The following is an 11,150-nucleotide window of genomic DNA, read 5'->3' on the forward strand; positions in this document are numbered from 1 at the left end:
ATATTTTTCTATCGAATAAATAAAATTGGTCTTATTAATTGAATACACAAAGGATGAGTTTATTTAATCGTAATCGTAATAAAAACAAATTTAACATTTGCAAATATATTGCGTTACGTGAAAATTTCGTAATGATTTAATTATACGATAATGTTGCCTTTAAATTTGTTCTAATTAATAAACGAAACTTTAAATTTAACCATTCTTCCTCACTTGAAAAAGTATATTATATAAATTTAATTTATATATATATATAAATTAAGTATCAAAGTATTGATGAATACGTTCGATAGAAAACAAACATAACCTAACAATAAATTCTATTCTTTATCCTTACAATACTTTAAGTTAGTTTTAAGATTTAATTGCCTTCTCTTTCTTATATTTTCTATCAAAAAAAAAAAAACAAATCTATATACATACATATGTGAAATAAAATGAAGAAATTCAAAACATAACCTAGAAAATGAACACGAAAGATCTGGAAATAAATTCTGTCCGCCATGTTGAAGAAATGATTTTCAATTGTTTATCGATCAAAATGATGATTAGACTTAAAAAAATAATGAAAAATAATCAATTGTAGATAGGAATAAAAGAAAAAATAAAAAAAATGTATCGTTTAAATGAACTTACAATATCTTCGAGCTTTGAGCATCCTTTTCTCGTGGTACAGACGAGTGCAACGATGACACCCCCAGCGAACATTAGAAGAAGAAATACCGCGAGCCTCCAACCATGATCTTTTTGTGGAAAAAGCTTCTTGGCGGCCGGTAATCCTGCGACTTCAGACGTCGTGACGCCGAGACGCGACGCTTTAACTAGAATCGTCCTAAGGCGTCTCGACGCCTTTTCGCAGCCCATTTTCGTCGGTGGATTATTGTTGCTTTTCGAGTTAGAACTCGATCTTGATTTCACGTGCACGTGATCCATTTTTTATTATTATTATTATTATTATTAGTATTATTGTTGTTGTTATTATTATTATTGTTGTTATTATATTATTAATATTATTATTTCGCAATAATTATTTTACTATTATTTCGATAGAAAAATTAATGATAGTTTTGACACACCTAAACAAAACTGTTTTCAAATAATTCGATCATTTAAAGTATACCAATCGAATGATTAATCACAAAAATAATATTTTTTATCATTGTCTTTTATCGACGATCATTTTTGTTTATAGTTTGTATTATAGTTGTATACATTAATCACTATATCACTATATAACTAAAACACGTTCTTTCACGCGTACCTGTTGGTGTATATTTATGCTTACTCGCGTTTAAATACACTTAATCACTTGAGAGGAAAATATGTGGATTAATATTCGTTTAAGCACAAGCATTGAGTATTTATTTTCTCTCTTTTTCAAACCGATAATTAAATTTATTATCCTAAATCTTCTTTTTGTTTTATCGTTCAATGGATGAATTATCAAATTTTCAAACACCTCATCATTTATCTATGATAAAGATTCGATTATTTCAATAATGAAGATATTCTTTTCTATTCTTTGTTTTTTTTTTTTTTTTTCGTTCACTCTTCTTCACTTAGGAAACTTCGGACTCGACTATTTTTCAATCAGATATTCTGCATTTGGAATCCTTAAGGACAAACGGTATTAACGTTTCAAGTGGATTGAGTAGAAAAAGAGATGAATTTAAGATTTTATGAGATTATATTCCAGGACGATTTTATATTACTCTTTTCTTCCCTTCTCTTTTTTTTTTTTTTTTTTATTTTCTATCCATTTTCTATGGTCGGGACCACCATAAGCCAACGTCGACGCAGTCTTTACGTTACTGCAAACCAAGTCGTTAGATTTTTATGACCACGGGACGCGAGAGAACGCGAAATGGCGAATGGAAATTGAGATTCGTTGGAAATATACGTTACTGTTCTATCCTGGCAAAAATACTGACTTGAATATACAGAAAAATGATGACTTTGATGATTATTAAAACGTCTTTTTTTTTCTTGCTTTTTTTTCGAGTGTTTTTCTTTTTCTTCGTATTAGACTTTGATCACTTTCAACGAAAAAGTGGACGACTGATTTAAATCATTTCTATCTTCTTTCCGGTTTGTGTGTGTGTGTGTGTGTTTTCTTTTTTTCGATGATTATGTGCAAGTATTTTTTTCAAGTTTCTTCAAACGACCATTGAACAATTTTCTTCTTTTTTAAATTTTACAATTCATTTCGAGATTAATGAAATTATTTCCAATGAATTCTCATTTTTATCAACTTGACCGTGAGATGATTATATTATAATCATTTTTCGTTGGTTAAATGATCTTGAAAAAAAAAAAACAAAAAACAAAGAAAAGAAAAGAAAAGAATTTTATTTCGACGTTGGATTACTTTGTAAAGAACCAACTAATCTAAATTTACTCGATATCTTTTCACAAATTTGTTTCCGTTTATTTTCTTCTTCCTTTATTTTCTCTAAATCGATTGATCAATCCGAATGAAAATTCCCACGACGGGAAATTGATTGGTATTGAACCCTTCCCTTCAGTAAAGAGAATCAAAAATAATCACAGTTCTTTCGTTTTTGTCGTATAACCTAATCTAACGATCTTTCAATGTTTAACATTTATTTTCATAAAATAATCTTCCCCTTTATTTACTCGTTGAAATAAAAATCATTTCAACAATCAAAAACCTTTCGCTTGTTTTTCTCGATACAAAGTGGTGTCTTTTATTTATTTAAGAGGGTTAGGGGGATTTTAGATCGAAAAAAATGGTTGTAGAAAAAAGAAAAATAATTAACGTTGTTCGTAACGTTGCATTAGATACGTTAACTTGTCCTCTTCCTTTTCTTTTTTTTCTTTATCACGTCCGTTTGAGATCCTACGATCGATATTCCTTCGTGACGACCTTCCAAAGTCGAGGGTGAACCACCCCGATCGCGCCATTAAGCTTCTATATCGTCCTGGTGATTCCAGGAAGCAGCGGGTACCTCTCTTCTTCTGATTTTATCACTTTGTACACGTCAGCCTGAATTTTTTTTCTATCCAACATCTTTTCCTATCACATATTACGTACACACACGTACACATACACACACGCGTTGTATATATTATCTCTGTCCTTTTGTTCTTCTTCTTCTTCTTCTTCTCTTATTTTTTGTCACTATTTTCTGTTCTTTTCTTTTTTTTAATAGAAAATATCCTCCTTCTATCGAAGATTCACTGTTCCTGATTTCAAGGATATTTTTGGAATATTACGAGATGCAGTTACGTAAATGTACTTTTTTTCAAATACGTGAAACTTGTGTTCTCTTTTGGTCCTGCCATGACTGAAACAGAAAAATAATTTCAATTTGTTTAGATTAATTAATATCAGAATTGTAATATATTATTAGATTCATATAATATTATTTTTATGTTCAATTAATAGGAAATAATTGTTTCGAGATGATGATAAATATGTGCAATATAATTCATTGTATTATTGAAATAATTATAATGTATAGAAATTTATTATTAGATTGCATTCTAAAAATCTTTTTTTTTCACGAGAAATAATTAATGTAAAAGAAGTCACGAAATTTGATTGGTAGAATAATTAAATCCTACGCGTAAAAAAAATCAAATTAGAATCTTAAATGTAAGATTTTTTCTGAGACCCCCTATTTAAGAATAAAATTCTTAGATTAATGTAATGTAGGTCACGATATAACGATAAAATTTCATTATTGTTACGAGTCGGTTTATAATGGAAATATATCTTCGAAATACGTAGCTACGGACTTGGCTACACCACGAAAGAACGATATTGAAAAGCATTTGGCGATACGTCCATGATCTATCGCGTGACGCAATACGCTGTGCTTTCTTTTAAAGGATCGCTTCCGGCCGTTAAAACCAGTAAAAAGGTTTATATCTCATGGAAAAGGACGATATTTCCGAGTGAACTATTTTTATAACGTTTATACGATTTTTCTTTATACATTTAAACCATTATTTTTCAATTTAAATCAATCAATATTACATTTTTTATTTATATGTCTTTAACACCGTACAATAATTTATCATTAAAATATCATTTAAAAATTTCAATTAATAATCTTTGTATTTTTTTTTTAACGTTTTTTACGGTTACTGCATTGATGATTATATATATATATTATAATATAATAATAGTAATAATAAAACATTAATAGTAGATATAAAAAACATTGTAATTAAATATAAAATATAAAATTTTCAATATGGCGTGTGTATCACTTCAATCTAGATGGCGCCCTTATCGATTTAGGTTCTACTTTTTTTCTATATAAAACATTGTCTTGTATCAATTAAAATCTTTCATAAATAATATCTCAAATATTCTATTAAATAATTTCTTCTAACCGAGAACCACACTAACATTTAATATAATTTTTAACTTAAAAACAATTAGTAATACTAATAATAATGGTTAATATCGTGAAAGCCTTTTAAGGTATTCGGTTTAATGTGAAATTATATTGAAAAGCATCCCCAATTCCTAGATTACAACAAGCGTAATAGGAATATCGATAACATCATAGGAATGAGATCTCGAAATTGGAGAAACGGAATCCAATGTAATTTGTAATTAATCTGGTACCATACAAATACAGATGTAAATATACAAACATATAATATCCCTTTAGGAATCCATATGTTTGAACGGGAAGAGAACATATTCGAGATAATCAATGTTTCATCTTCTTAATGTACGAAAAAATCTATCTTTTGAACTATCCAACTAAAGCAACAAGATATCGAGAGTACGTTTCACTCGAGTTGATTCGAAAAAGTTTCGACGAACTACGATTGTTTCTCTTTTCTCTCACCCCATCACATCCCACTCCATTCCCCCTCCCACCATCTTCTCCTCTTAACTCCTCTACCCTCGTTCCCTCTTTTTCAACCCCTTAGCCTACATCACTATTTTTGTAACTCGTTCCACGGTCCAGCACTTTATGGAGAAACTATTTCTAACCTCCCGTTCCTCCACGTTCCTCAGACAGACATTGTATTTTTATCGAGAATAAGCAGATGAATCGTCGGAAGTAAGTAAGAGTGCAAAAGGTCAAGATACTTTTCTATCTTCTCACTCTACTTCATATTTTTCCTTAAGTTTTTCTTATATCAGACAAACATAGACGTATGTGATAATGATTTTTCATAATATTTGTTTCTTCATTTTTATACGATCGATGATTGGTCATTTATATTGTTAATGTAAGTATTATGATAAATTTTTCATCATTTTCTAAAATTAATATCTAACGAAGGAAATATTATATTTTATTTTTATTAAGAGTTTATATTTATAATGAAATAGAAATAACATTAATTAAATTTAATCGGAGAAGTATCGTAGATATTAATTGTTGTTTCCTTCAAGTGGTTTTATTTCTGTTTTCATTTGCAACAATTTATTTCAAAATAATTAGTCGATTATTGATAAACGATAGATTCGTTTCCAATTTAATTAATGAATTTTTTCATCACCTTTTTCAATACGAATAAAAGATAATATTATAAAACGATATTTTCAAGTTTTTTTTTCGGATTAATAGGTATTATGTGGTATATCTCTTTAAAAAAAACAAAGCTTCCAAATTTATTCGATTTATGAAAACACCGATGGTAATTATTTTTAGAATTGTTCACCATTATAAATTATTTTTCAATCGATATATAAGTTAGATTGGTAATTAATTATTCGATTTAATGATTTATCTAATACTCATTTATACAATTTACAATAATAAATATTCGATCGTTTGATTACATCAAAATTAATGATAAAATATTATCAACAACTATATATTTTTTATTTTATAATAATTAAATCATCAATCTCTGCACATAAAATTTTGGTTTCTATCCCAAATATTTTGTTTAAACGAATAATTATTCTTAAATATTATCACCCTAAGTTCTGCTGTTTTAATTTTCTCTCAATCGTATACAGCATACAATAAACGAACATAACCTAAATTGCAAAAAAATTAAAAGAAACTTTTTGTGGTAACATAACCTATTTTACTTAGAAAAACAATATAAAATATAAGTTAAAACGATAATAGTAATAACAAAATTAATGTAATATGATTAAAACATAATGTTTTATCGTTCTAGAATAAATGATAATGAGTTAAGACGATAGCATCCTTCATTGTCGTAGAAAACCTCGAATAATTTAGAGATGGTAAAATTTCGTGTTCGTTGCTAAACGGATGATCAAGTTTCTACAGCAAAGTATAATCCGCGTAGCTAAGCTATTGCACGTTTTCATTCTCTTCTGAAGCCCTTCCTTGTGAAAGAGAAAACAAAAGAGACGTTGTTCTTGAAAGAAGCTCGTGAAAACAGAGAAAATGTTGGGAAGGAAACAAGGAAAGAGAAAATGGAAAAAGGTACGTAGGTTTGCTTGCTTGCTTATAAGGACTTTAAAGTTTTCATAGTAATTTAAGAAATTATGCCACAAAGCTTTCGTTCTTGGTTTAAAGAAGATTGAACAAGGTCATCTGTAACAGAACATTTCACTAACTAGTTTTTATTTTAACCTATTCTTTAAGTGTTAATTGCTTTTTCTTTTTAACTCGACAAACGTTAGCATACCTTTGCGTACTCTTTTATTTTTTCCTTCTTTGTTTTTCTAAAATTAATTATTATTCTTTTAAAATTATTCTTCGTTAGTTTATAAAGAAAAAAAAAAAAAACAAAAAAACTAATTTCTAGGATTGAAGATATGTATTATTTTTATAAATTAATTTGATAAATTACTTCAAGATTTTATTTATATTCATCCATATTTGTGTTATTAAAAATTTACTATAAGATACTTTAAGTATTGTATTATGGTTCTTATAAATTATCGATGAAAAAAATATATGAATTGTTTTCTATTATATATAAGAAAAAGATATTTCGTTAAAAAAAAAAAAAAAACTCGAAGAAGAAGATGGATTAGAAAGGGGTGAAAAATCGGTAAGAGAAACGTTTTATCAAGTTTCCTCTTTTTATTTTCTAAAGATTTTTTTCTTTACTCGCTACTCACTTGGTTCCTTTTCTTTACTTTTTCTTTTTTTCCTTTTCTCGAACGAAACGATCCGTAGCCTTTGGTAGAAGAGAAGCGTCGTACTTTTTTAGTCAGAGTTTGATCCGAATAAAACAAGCGCAACGATCTTGAAGTAAAAATTCTTAAAGAAAAGAAACAGAGAGAGAGAGAGAGAGAGAGAGAGAGAGAGAGAGAATTGTTGGGAGTTGCTTTACGAAGATGAAAAAGAAGGAAAGCGCGAGTAACGATGGTTAAACTAAGCAAAGAAAACTCTTGTCTAGGTTTACTCCAACACTTTTTGTTTACTCGAGAAATCGAACTTAAGGAAAACCGTTTCTTGTATTTTTAATTTTTGTTTCTTTTTAATTGCTTTTCTCGAAAAAACAAAACTCATTTTCCCATCTCACCGATCAAATTTATTATTTTTATTTGTAAGGAAAAATCATTGTAATTACAAATATTTGTAATACGAAAATGTTTTAATAATCATCGTAAATATTTCATTATCGAAAACAAACATTGCGTCAAATTAATTCTTATACTCTTTGAACATCACACACAAACACACGCGTTTTAATATTTATTTATATTAAATTATTTCGTTTAATTAATTTCAAACAGAATAATATTAATTTAAATTATCTGAAACGATCGCAATATGATGATTATGATGATGATTATTATTATTATTATTAATATTATTATAGAACGATTTTTTAATAAAATTTCAAATATATTTTCCTAATTTTAACAACACAATATCTCCTATCGTTTCTTTTTTAATTTAAAAAAATATCATTTCCCGTACATGTACACCAAAAGCAATATACACGGTGTAATAATAACACTTAATCAAATGCAACTTGACAGAAAACGTGGTACATTTGTCATTAACTAATAATTAAACTAAACGTTAAATTTAATAACTATATAGAAACAAGAGATTAATCAATTAAAATTATAATGAGTATAATAAAAAAAAACAACAATTTTATCAATATTCAAAGAACGTTTTAGAATACTTTACATCAAAGCGGAAGCATTCACATGTAAGAATCTACTCTAATTCTCTAATACCATGTTCGACAATTCAAATAACAAAGACATCTTGTCAAAGTAATTCTATGCCGTTGGATCTTGTCTGAAATTGTATTTGCCTTGGAATGATGAACTGGTTCCGAGAGACAGCTCGATAGAGAAAGACAAAGATAGATAGAGAAACTGAGAACAGTGAAAGGGGTAGGTGGTGGGTGGTGGGGTATGGGGGTCAGAGGGAGGTTTGGGATGATGGGGTGAGCTTGGGGGTTTGAAGGAAGATTCGTATCGACAATTTATACGTCCAACGAAATCACCATTGGCAGTTACAATCGGTTGCTAGGAAGCATGGAAGAAGGGGTCAGATCGGTGAGGGACGAGGAATAACGTTCTAACGAAAATTACGTGCTTTGGAAGCTTGGAAATGGCTTGTAGGCGTTTACATGAAGGGTGATCAATTTCGAGAGATTAGTGAAACTGGTCGTTGGAATTAAAGGAGAATTTACCATTAGAATCTCATCCTCCCACAACCTCCCACTTTACAGCAATATCTAAAAGAACCCCCATCCTCTTAACTGGTATTAGTTTAATATTGATCGAATCAGTTTTCATTGATTTTTCATATTTTTTTTCAAAGTTTTATTATATAGATGATTTTCATTAGAAAAATGAGATGGTAGATATTTAATTATTAATAATATTTTATTGTGATGATGCACACATTAGTATTTGTGAGATTGAAAATGATTATATACTTTTATGTAAAAGGTTTCAATATTGTTTTATAATTTGAAGACTGTTCTTTATTGGGTTTATATTTTTTAAATAGTTTCTGTCAGTATTTGATAGAATTTTAATATTACTACAATTGATAACAAAATTGTTTGGATTTGTAATAAAATTAGTAGAGTTACTAATTCATATTTGCTGATCATTGATTTTACAAAATACTGACCAAGTAAATAGAAGTTAAATTTAACCAACCTAGCGTGTTCAAATCTGTTCCAAACGTGAGAGAATGGAAACCACAAATACTATACTATGTGAGCACTTAACAGTACAGTCAACATAACAAAAATACTAATACCATTATATTGCAGATAATTATTGACTACCACTGTCTATTCCTCTTATTGGAGAAAATTATATTTACCCACATACATGTGTGTTCTATTCCCTGGTTGTAGAAATATACGCGGTTTACTGATTAATTTAAAAGTCTCTTAATATGTCAAATAAATGTTCAGTATATAGAATTCTGACTTTCAATTATGAGACTTACAAAAGAATATTTTACAAGTCAAATTAAATTAACTTGATGTATTTTAATCTGTTCAAACCATCACAGAAAAAATTCAATAACATAATCATGAATATACTTGACACATTATATTAAATACTATTATATATTTTACATTTATATATTTATTTTAATATACTATTATATATATATTATATTAAATACTAAATACTACAACACTAAAAATTGTGTATTCAAAATTATTGACTAGTCCTTTTTATTTTAATCATTAGTAACAATGATAATTACTAAGTTAATAGTTTCATTTCTCCTACATAGAAATAAAATCAAACAAACCTGATATTTAAATCTATTCACATTATAATAAAAAGAAAAAGTTTAACTGTGAATAGCATACAAAATAAAATCAAAATTGAATATATAATTATTGAAGACTGTTATTTAATTGTACTGTTTATTTTAATCATTAGGTAAAACGATAATTACTAATTCATGTTCTGTTTCCCTAAAGCAAGAGAAATTCTCAGAGATTAGTTGAGAAGCTTTCAGAAAGGAAGGAAGCTTTCTTGGCACATTCTCTTACACTTACAAAAGAGAAAAGGGTGGTTGAAGGGTGGTAAGGGGAGGATAGAATTTTCCTAGCGAATGTTACGACTACGGCAGTCTCGAGAGTTTCTAGAAAGCGAATTAGCTTGGCACGATTAAGCTTACGGTCTATGATCTGGATTATCGTTAGGGCAACGTGATTTAGATACGATTCGAGTTTCCTTACACTGAAGTGTGTCTTACATGTAGTAATGTTCGACTGATCCTCTCTCTCTCTCTCTCTCTCTCTTACTCACTCACTCACTATAATGTTAAACCTTTAATAAAAATATGCCTAAAGCTAAACGAGTAATACTATCAAATGAAATCTCCTCCAAAGATCCAAGTATATTTAAGTTTAAGTATAGGATACTTGTGAAACTTCAATAAGAAAAGTCTCTTGTGTTTAGTATTATAGATACTTAAAACTCTTTCTACTAACATAAGTTTAATTTTATCGATAAGAAGAATGTGGATCTTAGAAGAAAATCCCTTATCATGTTTCAAGAATATTTCTTGCAGATTAATAATAATAATAAAAATGTGAAATGGTTAATGGTAAGATTTAAAAGATTTCACTCGGTATGGAGAAAAAAAGTTTTCTCTTCTGGAGACACGTTGTGGTAGTATGGCTAACATATCAAATGTAACAAAAGCAAAGCAAAGTAAAAAAAAAGGAGAGAAAAATAAATATGAAGAAAAAGAAAAAGAAGAAGAAGAAGAAGAAGAAGAAAAAGAAGAAGAAGAAGGGTCTTCTTGTAACATACATGGTGGGCATAGAAAAAGAGAGAGAGAGATAAGAGGGTGGAGGCTGTTGTATTTTCATATTCCTCGTTCCCTTCACATGTTCGTCATTTATTCAAGCCTCTTTCGAAACAGAAATTGTAAAAGTTCGAAAACCCTTCGAGCCATACGTTCTTTTCTTAGATAGTAACACTACCTATGTACACACATTCATATCTACTTATAATATAACTCGACGTATGTGTTACGTATACTCCTATACAGATACCTGGTACGTGTTTGAATGTACAAACACGTCTATAGATAGATGTTTTTATAATATATTATACATTGAATATATTTATACACTTTGATGTATATCTAATAAACTTATGCATATATTTTTGAGTATACAAGGATTTATATTACATATGCATTTTTATTGTATTTGTGCATTGAATATATATTTGTGTACTTAGATTTATGTTTAATATTTTT

General features: G+C 28.4%; 1 long non-coding RNA gene across 1 annotated transcript in view; it reads right to left on the bottom strand.

Moving 5' to 3' along the window:
• Window positions 1-1,711: 1,711 nt before the first annotated feature.
• LOC106788273 overlaps window positions 1,712-11,150 on the bottom strand; it is a 22,816-nt gene continuing 13,377 nt past the window's right edge. Inside the window, exon 3 of the long non-coding RNA XR_001381881.1 lies at window positions 1,712-3,308. This is a non-coding gene — a long non-coding RNA (uncharacterized LOC106788273). The remainder of the gene's footprint in view (window positions 3,309-11,150) is intronic.

Source organism: Polistes canadensis, unplaced genomic scaffold, assembly GCF_001313835.1.
Source record: "Polistes canadensis isolate GaletaPanama2010 unplaced genomic scaffold, ASM131383v1 scaffold_132, whole genome shotgun sequence".
NCBI classification, from domain to species: Eukaryota; Metazoa; Arthropoda; class Insecta; order Hymenoptera; family Vespidae; genus Polistes; species Polistes canadensis.